This window comes from Lycium barbarum, chromosome 2, assembly GCF_019175385.1.
Source record: "Lycium barbarum isolate Lr01 chromosome 2, ASM1917538v2, whole genome shotgun sequence".
Taxonomy (NCBI): Eukaryota; Viridiplantae; Streptophyta; class Magnoliopsida; order Solanales; family Solanaceae; genus Lycium; species Lycium barbarum.
In genome coordinates this window covers 140,580,879-140,599,101 of record NC_083338.1, presented here as the reverse complement: position 1 = coordinate 140,599,101, position 18,223 = coordinate 140,580,879, and the positions used below count along the sequence as shown (strand labels likewise).

General features: G+C 36.4%; 1 long non-coding RNA gene across 1 annotated transcript; it reads left to right on the top strand.

Annotated features, from left to right (window-relative positions):
* The first annotated feature begins 8,660 nt into the window (after positions 1 to 8,660).
* Positions 8,661 to 11,710, top strand: LOC132623000 (uncharacterized). The gene is made up of 3 exons (XR_009576070.1): positions 8,661 to 8,993; positions 9,938 to 9,988; positions 11,464 to 11,710. It is a non-coding gene; the product is annotated as an uncharacterized LOC132623000 (long non-coding RNA).
* Positions 11,711 to 18,223: the final 6,513 nt, after the last annotated feature.

The window sequence follows — 18,223 nt, the reverse complement described above, 5'->3', positions numbered from 1 at the left end:
ATTACGTCAAAAGCAAAATTACTGTGAGCTTTTGGAGAAAATTTATCAATCCTCTAAATCTTCCACCAAATAGATTTGTATGTATGTTCTCTTGCATTTTTCTTGCACATTTGGGTTTTTGTTTTTTTGTTTTTCAGTCTTTTAAGTACAATCTCTTTATTTTTGTAATTTTTATTCCCTTTTTTTTAATCAGGGAAAAAGACGAAGTATTCTATCTTGGAAAGTTCAACCAACTCAGTGAAGTTTATAAGTTGGGTGATGTTGAGCCAAAATATAGGATGTTTTTTCTGGAGTTGTACCATGGTATCTATGCGCTTCATGATGAGGTTCGTGATTGTCTTTTACTTTTTCTTTTCTTATTTTCTGTTAGTTATTGCTCTTTTTTTTTCTTTACCGCTGAATCGCTATTTTTTATTTTTTTTGTTTTTTGCTTAACACAACAAATGGATGTGATGTTATATTATTTGAGGAAGAAAATGATGTATCATCCTCCAGCCACCAATGCTATTACATACACAACCGTCGATACGATGCTTGATCAGCTCGTGCAATTTGACATCGATAGATACTACGAAGACCCCGTTAATTGCCACTGGTTTGGTGGTGGAAGTGATGATCCATTTTTGCTTAGTAATATTGTGTACGGGAAAAGAGGCAAATGTGGTATATCATGGGAGAATGTCGACAGGGTATTAATCCCTATTCGCCCAGGTGACGATGATCCTGAAGCAATTTCTCACTATGCACTTGCTGTTTTCCTTATTGATGAGCATAAATTGGAAGTTTATAAATCACTCAATCATAAGGATGATCGTTTGGTTCGCATCGTCGAGGCCTACTGTGGTATGATCCCTAAGTTGTTGGGGATCAATGATTTTCAATTATTCAGGCCATCATACAATGACTTCAGTAATCTGACATATACCTGGGCTGACTGTCCAAAGCAAGAATCGTACGTTTCATTCTTATATTTTTAGCTTTTTCCGTTGTTTTTTTGTTAATTTTTTTTTACTTTTTTTACTTTTCTGTTGTTCTAAAACAACTCTCTTTTATGACTTTTAGAGATTATAATTGTGGTCGTTTGGTGATCAAGTATGCTGATATACTGATCAGTGGTCAAAATCCTGCTGATTGGGATGGCTCTGGTTTGATGGACTACATGAAAGAGTGGTCAATTAATTTGGTTTGTCATGGAAAAGAGAAGCTGAAAAAGGGTTATGACACGCCACCGAACACATCAGAAAGTGATTATCATGAGCATAATGATATGGAGTGTGAGTACGAGAAGAAAAAGAGAGCAAGACCTGCGAAGAAAGAAATAAAATAGTTTGTTTTTGTTATTTTTGCACTATGTAATCTTCTCTCTTGAATACAATATTTATTTTTTCGCGCTCCTTGTGTTTTTGTAAATGTTGTAAGATTGTAAAGTTTGTTTGTGTTATATATTTCAACTTTAAGCCCCTTGTAATTTAATGGTGTTCATTTTTAAACTCAACTTCTCAGTTCATAAAATTTGGTTATTAAAATTACATTTTGTCTCTTACAACAGACTTTGTTCTTTATCAACTTAATTTCTTCCCCCTCCAGCAGACCTTTTGCAGGTTGTATTTTTTTGTTTTGGTTATGAATATCAGAAAGCCGTTATTTTGTTGAAAACCCAAGTTATGCCCTTTCCATCACAACTTTATGGTGGTTATGTAATAGAAGTTTGCTGGGGTCGACATACTTTATCATTTTGTAAACAAAAATTATGCCCATCCCGGCAGACTTTAAGTTCAGAAAACTTGCCACAACCAGCAACAAAGACAAACACTTTCAACTTTTTTGACCAGTCAAAATGCATTTATTGGGGATTAGTGACGCCAACTTTTTGGCCAGTCAAATGCATTTATTAACATTAATTAAATGTATTTGACTATACTTATGACTTTACACTATAAATTAGACCATTTTTACATTCACTCATATTCACTCACATTCTATCTGTCTTATACAATTGTTGTTGCATAACAATGGATGTGAATTTTGAGAAAAGGTTGAGTTGGTCATCTATGCGGATTGATGACTTTGTATGTGTAAATGTTATCATGAAACTTTTTTGTTTTCATCTAGTTTTTTATTTCATTCATCTTTAATTTTAGTAATAATTTGTGTGTTTATTTCTTTGCAGATCCTTCCGAATGACATCCCACACAGTCTTCCGGACTGTGAATGCGAAGCCATTGTGCTTTATGGTTAGCACGCCTACAGGATGACTTACAAAATTGGTGCATATCGGCGCCTTTGTCAAGGGTGGAAAGACTTTGTTGATTCTAGTGGGCTGCGGGAAGGAGATACTCTATGTTTTAGGGTTGTTGAGTGCAACACTGGCATGGGGATTATTCTTAAGAAGAAGCGGGAGATTATAGTTATAGATTAGATCTCCTCATATTGGTTGTATAATTGTGTTGTTACTATGAATGAATTTTTATTTTTACTCTTTGTTACTTTTTTTCTCTCTCCAATTTTTCTATGAATGAATGTTATACAGTACTTTGTATAACTGTGTTGTGTTGAATGTTTTTTCCAATTTTTCAGCATTTCAAAAAATTTTATAAACAACAAAGCACATAAGTCTGCCCCTTACGGCATATTTATTTATTTTGTAAAAGGAATTCCTGCCTGTTCCGTCATAAATGTAAAACTTGAAAACAATAGAGAGAAAGAATATGGTAATGCCCCAAGGCATAAATTTATTAAACTTATCAGGATGTAGTCTTTGAGATACCAATTTTGGGGAAAATACATTAACCCCCCCCCCCCCCCCCCCCCTGTTATATCCCATTTTAACCGAGTTAAATTAGGAGTACAACATAATGGAGATTCCTATTTATTTATTTTTAGGAGTCGCCACCTAATTGATTTTAAGGTGAATTAGGGCACCTAATTATTAACTAAGGTAAAGCTAACTAAACCTCCGTTAATAGTCTGCTTAATCAGTGTGATTCTAGATAAGGGTTCTATATTATCCTAAAGGGAAGGGGTTAGGCATCCTTTAGAATCCGTTAACTACGGTTATCCGGCCAAACTTAGGTTAATTAATTAAGGTGAGAATTTGTATAAAAGAGGACTTTGAATGCTATTTTAAATAAAACTTATAAATATTGCTAAGGCTTTAAATAAAATGCTATTTAGAAATAAAACTTATAAAAGATAGTTTGCATAAAAAAGGATTTTAAATGCTATTTAAATAAAGCTTAAAATGTTGCTAAGACCTTATATGAAAATATAGTAAATGCTATTCAAGATAAGACTTGTAGGAAATATGACAATTTGCCCATATATATGAATATAGCAATGTAGAATAATCTAGGCTTATGAATAGGATTCAAGAGGAAGTGAGTTTTTTTTTCGTTTTTGCTAATTCTTATTAACTGTGTTTAGCTAAAATATGCGTGATTGATTCAAACTTGAAGAGTTATTTCTAAAATATACTTGAGTTTACACTTGCATATTAGTGACGTTTTGAAATGTTTAGGATAAAAATATGATTCTCTTTTACTTAAAATATATAGTCATGCCATTTTGCAAATCAATTATTACAAATAATAAATACTATAAATAATTTTAACATAGAAAAGGGAATGAAACTTATGGAACTAATGTTAATATCTCTCTTAAATTTACTACCCATTATACTAAAGCTAAACCCACTAATTTACTAAAATTCATCTAAGTTAAGAAAATAAAACAAGATAAGATATTAGTCATACAAAGCAAATAAAAATGCACAACAATAATAATAAGGAAGAGAGAAAAGAAAAAAACTAAATGGATCAGGCCCATTTTCCAGGCCCAACTGCTGCGAACTATTCACGCTATTGGGCTTTGGCCCAATAAATTTTTATATGTTGCTGCTGCAGGCTGTTCCCGTCCATTGGGCTTTGGCCCAGAATTTTGTTTTCTATTTTTTTATGCGGACAGAACTGATGGGGGCAGACTCGATAAGAGAGTTTCGCTGGGCTTTAGCCCATCGTTGAATGCGGAAGAAGACGAGTCCCTCGGACTCGTATGCGATGGTCATGCACAAAAACGAAAGGGAAAGGATTAGTATCTAATCGACGAATAAGGTTAAACATGTACAAATTCAAAACAGGTCGATTGGTCATGTATAAACTGCATAGACAAATGCAATAGCACAAAATATTCAGTATACCTGGTATACTTGAAAGGTATACACTAATATACGACCCTGGTATACACGGATATACATTAAGGTTTATATACCAGGTATACTTTGAAGTATACCATACCGCAGAAAAATCAGGTAGGGAGAGGACAAACCTATACAAGCAGAAAAAAATGCAGAAAGAGGGAAGGAAATTCGCGAGTACCTCATATATTCTAAACCAAAACAAACATCCCAAAGCAACCACAAAGCACAGTTATACGTATAGCCAGAGAGGATTACTCAGATATCTTAATATGGTTCAAATAGATAGTCAAGTGAACATGCATATTTGACATTTTCACTCTAAATTTTAATCAGATGCAGCAGCTTCATCCCTTATTCGAATATACCTTAAAGATATATACTCATATGGTTCATACAATGCTCACATAGTAATCCTAAGTAGACTTTACCCACAGAAAACTGCATGTGGGTTAAAGGAGCAAAGAGACTGATCTTTCGCAATAGAAGCATACTTAAACTGATGTTAAATAGAGTTTTCTGAATTCAGATCAGCAGGCAGGACCTTCCTCTTGTTAGCAGATTTAGCATTCTCATCTCAAACAATAGTATACTTTCCTAGATTCACTAAAATGACAAGCACAGGTATAGGCAATATACAAACAAGCCTATACTAAGATGGACACCACATTTGGATGGATTTAGAAAAATTATTATCTAACCTGTCATCATACTATATCACATATAAAGGCATGCCAACATCCAGTTGTTATATTGCAGGCTTGATTAAGCAACGACATTCTTAAATTTAAGTCAATCAGATCTTTTAATTAGTTCAAAGGTCAAAAGAAATGCTAAACAAGACTTGGTTTTTTTTTTCCTCTTCTTCTTTAAAAAAAATGAAAGAACTCAGGTAGTTTACTGAGTAGGCCAGGATCTACTTAATAAATCAAACTAGACAAACTTAGGCAGTTGACACATTCCCATTTCGATCCATAAGCGAACTGTACATGCATTTTACAGCCATGACTAAAAGAAGGGATAAAGTTAACGCACGCATACTGATCTAGAGGGGAAACACACAACATGTAGCCATTATATCTGCCCAGTACAGGATTTCATGCATCACAGGTTTCCTAGAATACCAGATGAATTCACAGATTCTACAGGCTGTATTTTAAAATCTCTTGAGTGTTTCCAACACACTCTGAGACTTTAGAGCTAAACCAAATCGAACTAAATTCATATCATGGGCTTCATACTTGTGAAACAGAACCACGGGGAACATACAACAGTCTTGGTCACTCTCACAGCAAATAAATGTCATTTCAGTCTTAGCAAACTCATTTTAATCTCACAGGCTTACGGGTTATACTTATCGTCAATAGAACACTATGAAGGCAGTATTGAATTCAAACAACACATCGTAGAGGAAATAATCATGCTGTATCCAGATAGGGGATCATGAGTGACTTTAAACTCCAATAATCAAACAGATATATAGGCATGCTTCAAATCCCACATCAGTCTAAAAGAAAATCCAGCTTAACCAAACTAACACAACATGCTTAGCTAAAACATACTAGATTAAACTAACCTATCAAGCACATTTAACCAAGATTAAACTAAACAAAGACTGATGTATACACACGTCTCACTATATGGAACTACTAAACATATTTCTGAAACAAATTAAACCCAACTTGACACTGGAATATGCTTAACCCCATAGATTAATCACGCTAACACATAACATGCTTAACTGATGCTAAAATTAATATCAACAAATAGGGATAGATAATTTAAACTAAAATACAAGGAATGCACGCGAAATAAAAGGGACAAGGGATTACCTTCTTCAGGTGCAGCGAAGTGAGGCTTCGAGTTTTCGATCTACCTCGAAACACCACCAAATCCGAAGTTGGTATCCTCTCGGATCCGAAACAGCGAAAAGAGAATAAAATGTTTAATATCTTCGGAGTCGATATTCAGCGATATTTCTACTGCTAAAACAACTGATATTTTGTAGGGGATTTTAGGCCAGTCCAAAACTTTTTCCCTTTTCGATTCAACTAACCACTATTTATAAGTTTTTTCCGTTTTGTGTTGAAGAAGGAGTGAAGGAGGAGCGGGAGAGAGAGAATCGTGGGAGACAGAGGCGTGGGGGACAGAGAGGAGTGGGGCGTCAGAGGCATGGGAGAAAGGAAGATGATGAAGGAGAAAGAGAGAGAAGGGAGCGTGAGAGAGGAGAGAGAGAGGCGATGGGGGGTGGGCGACTGAAAGAATGGGAAGGGAACAAAATTGGGCCTCCGGGTCGGGTCGGGTAGGGTAGGGTAAATTCGGGTAGTGGGCTGGTATTGGGTTAAAATAATGGGCTGGTGGTTTGAAGATGTGGGCTGGGAATAAAATGTCGACCGGTCTGAAAATTGGGTTGGGGTGAATTAAAATGGGTAGTGGCCTATGAAAATTGTTTTGGGTTAATCCGAAAATATTGGGAGGTGAATTGGGCTCGTATTTGAACTAATAATAATAATAATAATAACAGCTAGTAATTGTAATAGAATAATGAAACGCCGATATTGATAAGAGGCTAATAATTATAGTAAAAATATAAATATATTTTTTAATTTGCCAAAAATATTAGAAGCGTAAATAGGTATTTCGGAGAAGAGGCGGGACAAAATTGGGTGTCAACACCCTCAACGTATAGCCAGATTAATTATGACGCACCCAACCTTTGCGGGCGACCTATTACCCCTCCAGTCTTAACTTTTCAGTATTTTAGTGACCTTTTAGCGCTGATTTTTAGTGACCCCCAATTTTTTAACTTACGTGTTGTACACACGTCTTTTAAATTTCCAAATCAACATTATTTTTTAACTCCCTTTTCATTTCACCCCCTTAAACATAAACAAAATTCATTTCCACACCCCCCCTCTCTCTCTCTCTCATCGATTTTCACAGCATTTGCATTGTTTACCTTGATAATTTTCAACCGATCTTCCACCACATACATTAATTCGCGTAATACTTAGTGATTTCTAGGGTCGTTTTTACATTCTCAAGTTTGGTGAAGTTTGTTTTGCTGAAGAAGTCTATCATTCGTGATTTTGCAGGTTTAGATTTTTTCGTTTTGTGTATTTTGTAGTGTATTTCTCTACTGATATAGTTTGCTTGTTAGGGTTTTGACACATTTAATTATTTGCTTTCATTCTAGGGTTTTGAATCGGGTGTTTGTTAGTGTAGGGTTTTTTTAGTAGAATAAGGTAAATGAACGAGTAACTTTTGCTGCTGATTTTGTTAAAAATCATATGTTTCCCTTTGATGTTGCTTGTTGGTGAGAAGTTTTGTTGCTTTGTAATTTAAGGGTTTTGTTAAGTATTGTTGCTTTGTAACTTTCAGGTATGGCTGATTTTATTTATGTTACATTGAGATGGTTTATGGTAGGGTATTTGATTTAAGTAGTGGTGTGCCAAGATATGAGGGTGGTAATTGTACAGAATTCTTAGATGTTGATGTTGATAGGTTGTCATATTTTGAGCTTAGGAACTACATACAGGAATTAGGATATAGTCCAAGTTGTGGTTTTAAGGTGAAGCCCCCCTAATAGTGACATTCTTGTAGATGTACTTACTGACAAGGATATTTTTGACCTTTCCCTAAGTTTGAAAGATGGGGACATTGTGGAGATTTATGTCTGCCACATGGTAGATGAACCAGATGTTCCCCCATTGCCTTTGGAATATATTGTTCCCAACAACCAAACAAAAAGTGATGCTTTTAATAAAGTTGGTGAGCGTATCCAATGTGAACCAAATGTTTCTCAAAGCAACCCTAATGAGAACCCAGCCACTGAAAATACACCATTTGAAACTGCAGCAACTACTACTTCACCCTCTTAATTTCCCACTAATTCTTCAACCCCACAAACAGAAGCTGCTGAAAATTCACCCAAACAAACTGAACCTGAAGATGGTGAAAATGCAAAGCAAGTAAGTAGTGATCATGTTGACTCTCAATCAACAGATTATGATGTTGAATCAGACCATGTGGCAGTATTTGATGGTGTTATATCCCGTATTTTTTTTACGTCGGATTATTTGTAAGCTGAGGTGAGGCCCACACATCGAGATTTTTTTTGGACATCTGAAAAGTCATATGAATCACATATGTGAAGTTAAACACAACTCAAGAAGGACCCTTGGGCCAAATCAAAGTGGAAGTCCTCCAAACGAATATTTTTAAGAAAACGTTTTCGGGTGATCTGACTTTTAGGGGCAAAAACGGTATTATAAGTTTGGAATTTGGAAAAATACCAATAAATAGAAGTTGTAGATAATTTAATTAGCTTTCCAACCATAGGTCGTGGGTTCTCAGGTGACGTCGGTACAAGGAGATATGGACGTTTTAAGGTCGAAAGGTCAGTGGGCTAGGCCCAACTCGGGATCAACCGAGTTGGCCCAAAAAAATAGAAAACGAATTTAGGCCCAAAAGTGAGGGTGGCCGGCCATACCTGGCCCAACCCATGTCACTTAATTAATTTTTCATGTGATAAATAAGACTAGAAGGGATCATTAGTCTTAGAAACTTCAAGAAAATTTGAGAAAGAGAAAAACAACAAAAAGAAGAACAAAAGCTTAAAGGCCATACGGCCATAGCTTGCAAATTTTTGCCCTTTGAAATCTTTCTCCAAAAATTATTTTCTTGTGGTATTTCTACTAATTCAAGGGTCCTTTACAACTTGGTGTAATTATTTTGGAAGAAAGAGCACTTGTTTCTTCAAGTTGACAACTTGGTCAAGTGAAAAAGATTGTAGAAAAAGGTAAGAATTAATCCCTTTTTATTATGTTATGAAGGTTGGTTTATGCTGTAGTATGTAGAAATGAGTAGAATTTATGGAAATATGGAAGTTTACAAAGTGGGTGTGCATATATGTAAGTGGACATATATGTATATTGTTGTATAAATAGTATGAGTTGAATTTTATGTTGTATTCTAGTTGTGGTTATGGTGAAATTTATATTGGAAATGGAAGAAAATGGTTCAAGTTGGCATGGAAAATTATTGGAAATAGTTATAGGAAATTATGTGATTTTAATGAAGTTTTTATGTAATTATAGAAGTGGAGTTTTAAATGTGAATTATTATGTTAGTTGGTGAATTTGGAAGGATAATAGTCCATATTGGCATGAAAGATTGGTTGTTAAGTGGTTATGAGAAGTTTTGTGATTTTATGGTAGATTTATGTAATTATGAAAATGAAATTATTAAGGTGCAAATTATGATTATGGTTGATGAAATTGGAAGATGGAAATATGTTATGAATATGTAGATTGAAGATTAGAAGTTTTGGATGGATTATGGTTTTGGTGGAAAGTTTGTATATTTTGTATATCTTGTGAATATTTGGTAGAAACGATATGAAATGCTTTCGAATTATATTGTAATGATCTTGATTAGTAATGAATGTAAAAACATTGAGATTGGTTTGGAAATGTGAAGTTGGAATGAAAGCTATTGCATTATGTTGGAAAGAAGACTAGTTGTGTTATATTGTGTTTTGTAGTCATGGTTGTTGTCATTGTGTTGATAGTTTGGCCGGGTTGAATTCCCGGATTGTTGTTGATAAAAAATTGGCTAAGTTGAATTTTGGGGATGGTGTATTTATAGGGGAGATGCTGCCCAAATTTTTGTAGACAAGTATTGGTTAAGATTGAAATCTTAAAGCCTTACAATTAACATTTGGTAATTGTGACCAAATTGTAGATTTTGGCGAACTTGAAACTTGATTTTGGAGACGTGTATGAAGCGGAAAAGGTATGTAAGGCTTCACCCTTCCTTCTATGGCGTGTCTTAAACGTAATAAGTTGGGCACGAGCCTCGGGGACAACTCTATTTCCCGGAATCCGCACTTAAAGTGTCCCATTTTTCATTCAGTAGAATTGAATTAGAAATTATGTAAAATATTGGAGAAACTTCCTAAACATCTAGAACTGGCATAAATATGACCCGACTACCTTAAAACCCTCACAAGTGACGTCATGAAATATAATGTACGTAAATTTGGTACGCCGCCTCATTTGACCCGAGGTGGGCCCATTGTTCCCGGATTTTCCCTATTGCTCCGTTTGACTTATTTTGGGAGTAGAATCCAAAGGAAACTTTTGATCCTCGTTCCGATTATCAAACGATAAGTACTGTACCATTCTAATGGAAATATGTATATGTATATAAAATATGTATATGTATATAAGATATGTAAAAGTATATAAGACATGTATATGTATATAAGATATATATATATGTTTATAAAATATGTACACGATATACGTATATGTATACGATGAAAGATCCAGGGCGCTATAGACGCTGATATATGTATATGATACACGTATATGTGTATGATAAAAGATCCAGAGCGCTATAGTCGCTGATATACGTACATGATACCAGTATATGTATATGATAAAAGATTCAGAGCGCTATAGACGCTGATATATGTACATGATGTATGCATATGTATACGGGGAAGATGGGAATAAGGGCAGAGCGTTATACACGCCTATCCACCTGATCAGTTGGCATTACATGACATGACATCGTCCCGGACGCGGGATGTGTATTTATGGCTAAATGGATCGGCTGCCGACGCCTCGACAATATGACATGTTCTATTTTTATATATATATGAACAAGAAAAGATTTTCAACGGAAAGCTAAGCTATGATATGATACGCTATGATACGCTATGCCATGATATGATACGCTACGACAAGCTATGCTATGATATGATAAGCTATGCTATGATATGACAAGTTACGCTATGGCATGATACACTATGACACATTATACTATGACATTGACATGATATAACACGATACGACATGCTGTAGTAAGACATGACATTACACGATATAATATGCCATGATAAGACACGATAGGATACGACCTGATATGCCACGAAGGATACGACCTGATATGCCACGATAGGATACGATAGGGCACGATAGGACACGATACGACAAGATACGACATAATATAAGTTCTATTTTCTACGTTCATGGAGGGGAAACGTTTTTAAAAGGGAAAGACAAGCCATGCATGATAGCCGCCCAAAAAGGGGCCTTCCTATGTACAGGCTACTTTCTTGCCTCGTTATATGTCCTGTGACTCCATGATATTATTAATCGCACTCTATGTTATTGCTTGCATTGTCTTCCATGCCTTACATACTCGGTACACTATTCGTACTGACGTCCCTTCTTGTGGACGCTGCGTTTCATGCCGCGCAGGTCAGCAGACAGGTGGACGTGATCCTTAGAAGCTCTACCAGCCGCACTTGACAGCGCTCCAGTTGTTCCGGAGCCTCACTCCAGCGGTACTATTTTATGCATATACATTCGGGCTTGGTAGCACCCCGGCCCTTTCTATGTATAAGTGTACTATGTCTAGAGGCTCGTAGACAGATACGTACAGTCAGTCAGGTACAGATATATGTATAGTGTTTTGGCATGTTAATATTGTTGTACAAGGTAATAACGGAGTTTATTAGTTTATGTTCAAGGAAAAAAAAATGGCTCGGTTTACACGGCTTGCTAAGAGGTACAGGTAATACGATAGATAAGGGGTGCTCGGTACAAGTATCGGGTACTCGTCACGGCCCCTAGTCGGGTCGTGACAGATGGTCCAAATGGTGATGATGGATCTGATGTACATGAGGAAGTTAGAACATTTAGGGCTGAAAGGAGGGCTTATAAAAGAAGGACTAGAAGAGAGAAAAAGGGGAAACCTAACATTGATGATGTACCTTTAGGTGAAGTTGAACAAGACATAGGATTTGATGAAACAAAACCTAATGAAAGAGGTTTGGCAGGAAGGGTAGGTGGTGATGAACCCTTTTACTTTAGTTCTGATGCATATAGTTGTACATCTGATGAGGATGATGCTGAGGAGGGGGTAACCTTGAAACCTATAAGGGAAAGTAAATATAGAAGGTTTGACCCTACATGTAAGAAGGTAGTATGGCAGCTTGGTATGATTTTTTAGAGTGTTAATGAGTTTAGAGATGCTGTGACTAGATATTCACTTCAGAAGCATATTCAGTTAGATAAGTTTGTCAATGAGCCTTCAAGGGTGAGGGTGACAAGTAGAGATGGTTGTCCTTGGTTAATTTATGCTAAACTGGACAATTCAACCAAGAATTTTCAAATCAAATTATACTATCGCAAACCTAGATGTGCTCTGACCACAAGGAACTATATGTGCAATTCTAAGTACCTAGCCAGCCACTACAAAGATAGAATTACTGAACAACCAAACATCAGAATTTGCAAACTCCAAGAGGAAATTAGGAAGGAACTTGGTGTACATGTTGGTAGGTCCACTGTTAGGAGAGCTAGATCTAAGGTTTTACTAGAGATCATGGGTGATCAAGAAAAAGAGTTTGGAAGAATACATAATTACAGAGATGAAGTGTTGAAAACAAATCCAGGAAGTACTTGTGTGGTGAAAGTGTCTACTACAGAATTTGCTGAAGATGGTAGGCCTTGGTTCTTAGGTTTCTACATCTGTTTTGATGTCTTGAAAAGGTCATTTTTGAGTGGTTGTAGAAGATGCATTGGGTTAGGTTGTTGTTTCTTAAAGGGTTGTAGCAAGGGTCAACTGCTAGTTGCTGTGGCTAAGGATGACAACAACCAGATGTTGCCAATTGCTTGTGTTGTTGTGGAGTATGAGAACAAAACCACATGGACTTGGTTTTTAAAAATATTGATTGAAGACTTGAACTTAGGCGATGGGACTGGTTACACAGTCATTTCAGATATGCAGAAGGTACTAAACTGTTGATTTTATATTGTTTATGCTGTTACACTTTGCTGATTTTATATGCAGAAGGTACTAAACTGTTCCTTTTCAGGGGCTTCTTGCCACTATAAAAGAGCTCCTACCAGAAGTGGAGCAAAGGCAATGTGCTAGACACATCCTTGCAAACTGGTCAAAAGATTGGGGAGGCCTTGAAAGGAGGCTGTTTTTTTGGAAATGTGCTAGAAGCACATTTGAGGCAGATTTGAGGAGAAATTTGGACAAATTAGAGCTGCTTGGTGGTGAAAAGATTGTTGAGGATTTACTCTACTACAAGGAACACACTTTTTGTAAGGTATACTTTAATACTGAAACTAAGTGTGACATCATTGACAATAATATGGTTGAGAGCTTTGATGCTTGGATCTTGCCTGCAAGACACAAGACCATCATAACTATGCTAGAAGAGATTAGGATGAAGGTAATGAATAGGATAAGCGTGATGAGGTCTTTTGCAAACACTTGGGTCACAAGAATATCTCCAATGGCATTAAGGACATTAGAAGAAAACATGGGGAAGTCAATGAACTATAATATTGTGTTTAATGGTGAGCATGGGTTTGAGATTCTTCATGGTCCATATCAGCACACTGTTGATATTGTCAATGAGAAATGTAGTTGTAGGTCATGGCAGCTCAAAGGAATACCATATCCACATGCCATTTGTGCCATGTTGTACAAGAAGTATGAACCTATTGAATATGTCCATGAATACTATAGCAAGAAGAACTGGTTCAAAACCTATTGTCACTACATTGAACCAATGACAAATATGGAAATGTGGCCTAGGTCTGCTAATCCTGCTATTGCACCACCAATCATCAGAAAAATGCCAGGTAGACCCTCAAAAGCAAGAAGGAAAGAGGCCAGTGAAGCAAAGAAATCTGGAAAAATGCCAAGAACAGGCATGCTGATGACTTGCAGCCAATGTGGAGGTAAAAACCACAATAAAAGAGGCTGTCAGATGGTATGCCCTTCCTACAATTTTCTTGACTTTGCACTGCACTATTGAATTTTTATGACTTTGCATTTTACTTGTAGAGGGGAACATGGGCTGCTTTTGCTGCTTCTCAAGCCAGTAATGCTTCTCAAACATTTGATGCTTCTCAAACATTTGCTGCTTCTCAAGCCAGTACTGCCTCTCAAACTAATGATGCCTCTCAAACCTTTGCTGCTTCTCAGACCAATGCTGTTTCTCAAACAACTGCTGCTTCAAACAATGTCCCAAGCCCAAGGGGGAGACCAAGAAAAGCACCTGTGGTACTTGAAACTCCTCCAAGACCAAGGGGTAAGCCAAGAAAAGATCCTAATGTGCCTAGTGCTCCTCCAAGACCAAAGGGAAGGCCAAGAAAAGAACCTGCAGTTGCTACTCCAAAGCCTAGAGGAAGGCCAAGAAAAGAACCTGCAGTTGCTACTCTAAAGCCTAGAGGAAGGCCAAGAAAGGTAACAGAGGTTGTTGCTAGTCCAGCCCCTACTGTTCTCAAAAGAGTTGATTCTGAGGGTCCCCCTTCTTACCCAAATAAAAGATTTAAAACAGTTGGTATGGGAGTCTTTGTTGCTGAAAGTTGTTATACATCCCTGAATGTAAGTTTAATATTTTCTTTACAATGGCATTGGTATGTGAAGTTGTGAAGTGACTAATTTTCAAATTTGTTTATTGCAGCATGGCATGCCCAGTAGTAGAGGGCTGAATTTTGGTAGTAAACATCAAGGAAGTCAGCCTATAAGATCTGCTGAAGTCACAGGAGACCTTGGTCACAAGGAACGGCAAGGGATGAGGTACAAAGGCAAACCATGCTACTCAAAAAGCATGTTTGATGAGATTAGAATGGACAAACTCAACAAGGCCACTAGCAGCAAAGGAAAGAGGCCATGGAAGTGATGACCATTATTTAGATTACTAGAATTAAGTTGTTTTTGGATATTAAACACTTTGTATGAATTCGGCAGTTTGGAAGACTTGAATTAGCAGTTACAATGACTTAATGTTTTCTGCTTAATTAAGTGTTATAATGACTTATTAATCATACTTGTTTGTGTCCATTATTTGTGTCTTGTTAGTTGTGGTACTGTGATTTGGGCAGTGTGTACATTGAGCACTAAAGTTAAATATGCAGTGTGTGTACTGTGCCGTGTGTGTACTGTGCCGTGTGTGTACATATAAATGTGGGCAGATTTCTATGGCAGCTTGAATTCAGGTACATTGACTGAAATGAATTCAGTCAGTCTGCATTGGACGATTCAATTCAATCTAATTGAATTCATGTACATTGACCGGTAGTTGGGAAGGCTAATGAGAATTGTAACCATTCAATATCATCAGCCTATAAATAGCCTATTAAGCTGTCCATTTCAACTCATCCCCACACCATTCCTTCTCATTCAAACAACGAATTTCATAGCAAAATGCCTCTAGGTGAAGATGAACTGATTTACTTCAAGAAGAAACTAACCAAATCATACGTTGACAACGATGACTTTGTAAGTGTTATTTTGCAAACTTATTTCAATTGATGTGTTTACTTATTCATAATGCCTCATGTATTTTGTGCAGATCCTACCTTCTAACATACAAGATTTTCTTCCAAACACAACTACACAAGCTGTTGTTTTCTACGAGCAGCGTGAATACAATATGATGTATAAGGTTGGCGCGCATACCCGCCTCTGCCAAGGGTGGAAGGATTTCATTGATGCAAACCTTCTAAGGGAGGGACACGTCTTATGCTTTAATGGTTGTGAACATAAAGAGAAATTAACCTTCTTTGTTAATATCAAGAGGGAAGTTATCGAAATAGATTAGGTTTCTCCCTATTATGTAAAGTTTATGAATTATCATCAATGAAATCTATATCTATGAACGTTATCTTTATCTATGGTTTTTCTTCTTGTCACGACCCAATTTGCGAGTCGTGGTGGCACCTACACTATCCCTCCGTGTAGGCGAACCACATTACTAATAACAAGTTGAATAAGCGGAAAATTAAATAAAAATAAATTATCAAGTCTTAAATACTTATCATAACTAGAGATGTCATTACGACCCCAAAATCTGGTCAAAAGGTACAAGAGCGCTAACATAGTACGGAATATAAGTCTGAAAATACCCGAAGGCTACATATTGTCTGTCGAATAGAAAAATAGAAATAAATGGAGGAGGTCCTTCAGGGGCCACGGATGACCAAGTAGCTCACCCTGAATGACTGAAAGATGTCACCCTCGCGTATCAGCCACGGGGTGTAGAACTGGAACCTGGATCGTACTCTGCACTCAACAAAAGTGCAGCAAGAGTAGTATCAGTACAACACTTGTACCGGGCTTACATCATAGGCCAACAATGATTAGATAACGCATGAAGAAGTTGAAACAACAAGTAGCACATAGAGCAAACAGGTATGGTCACGTATCATAAACAAGTAAAGTGTAAAGGAATATATAAGTGGATGAATGCAATGCAATGCAATAGTCACCTCTCTCACTCCACTCTCGTACACACATGCTAAGGGAAGTGCCTCAAAGCCATGACCCATGGGGGACCCGCGAAGTCCATGTACCACTCATGCTCTCCGGCAGAAACCTTGGAGGCTATTAATCACTCTCAATCTCCGGCAAAGACCTCGAAGTCTCTCTGTCACTCTCCATCTCCGGCAAAGACCTCGGAGTCTCTCAATCACTCACCTCACCAATCATCACAACAATAATATGGAAAGCATGCCATGCATGATATCAGTCTCAACAATATCACCAATATAAATCAACAAGTACAAGTCATATTACTGTCCACTGTTCAATTATCAATATTACCATTCATTTTCATGTGATGAGTGAACTAGTATGTGACAGAGATACAAACAAGTGATAATCACATACATAACGCATTTGGCGACAAGCCCACATAACAACTGACAAATCAACCTATTTGGAATTCATCTCCACTTCATGCCCGAAGGCCTATCATGCTATCCCCGTCACTTTCTACAACTACATACGATTCTCTAATCAGAGTCTAACTAAAGTAGACCGTAACCTACCTCAATGCCGAACAGGTTCCACGAACTCTCACACCAACGCTTTTCCCTTCCGAAGTGCTTCCAAACGGACAGTGTCTATCAAATATATAACTTACGTTAATTACGAATCTAAATCCTAACTTAGGATTTAATTCTCACTTTCCACAACTCAAATACCATGGATTTGAAGGTTTTCATACAATCCAATACACTCAATATTCCATTACATCTACACAATATATATAAATTAACAAAAAGAATAAAACTTCAAATTGCAAAGTCAACCACCTCTAATGCATTAAATATATATATATATATATATATAATATTTCTCTAAACTTCGTGTTGGTACCTTTCAGCAACCCAAACATCCTTTTTTTTTTCAAACACAAATATCAACCTTACTTAGTCCATGGATGAGATAACAATAAGTAAATTATAAATTTGGCAGAGGGATATGCATTTTTAAACTCAAAATTGTTCTCGCCTTGAAAGAATTTCATGGAGAAAATGGAAAATGGAAGCTCAAATTATTGTTGCTGCTCATTGTGATCTTAAAATGAAAATGAAGTACAGCAACAAATCTTTTGGTACATACACATCATGATATCAATGGATCAAGAAGACAATTATCTCATCTAATATCAAAAGGTAAGCAGTGGTGCATTATCCAAAAATACACGTGTTGATTTATGTGGAACAAGACTAATGATGGTTTAAAATGTTTAATCTACTTTCAATGTTTAATAATTATGGATAAACTACTACGAATTCCTATATTATAATACTAATAAACCACTAATAACTTATCAATTTAAGACAAACGTTAACATTCCATAGAACAATTATGACTTAAATAAAATAATATATTTTATCATATTTTAATTTTCTTTCCAATCCCATGTCAAAAGAACATTTTTTGTACCAATAATTCTCAAAGAGTTTGCGGTGATGGAAATCTGCAGCAGTTGTACGATAATTGTACACCATATCAAAAGAAAATATCAAAATGGTCCTTAATGAGAATAAAAAGACACACAAACAAAAAGAGCTGTTTGTGTAAACTTAAAGAGAAGAAATCATAGGAATGTTGGACCCACTGTTTTTCACCAAAGAAGAAACGTACAGTTTTCATTATCCAACAACTATTCTATAAACGTTTCTCATAACATATAATAATCAA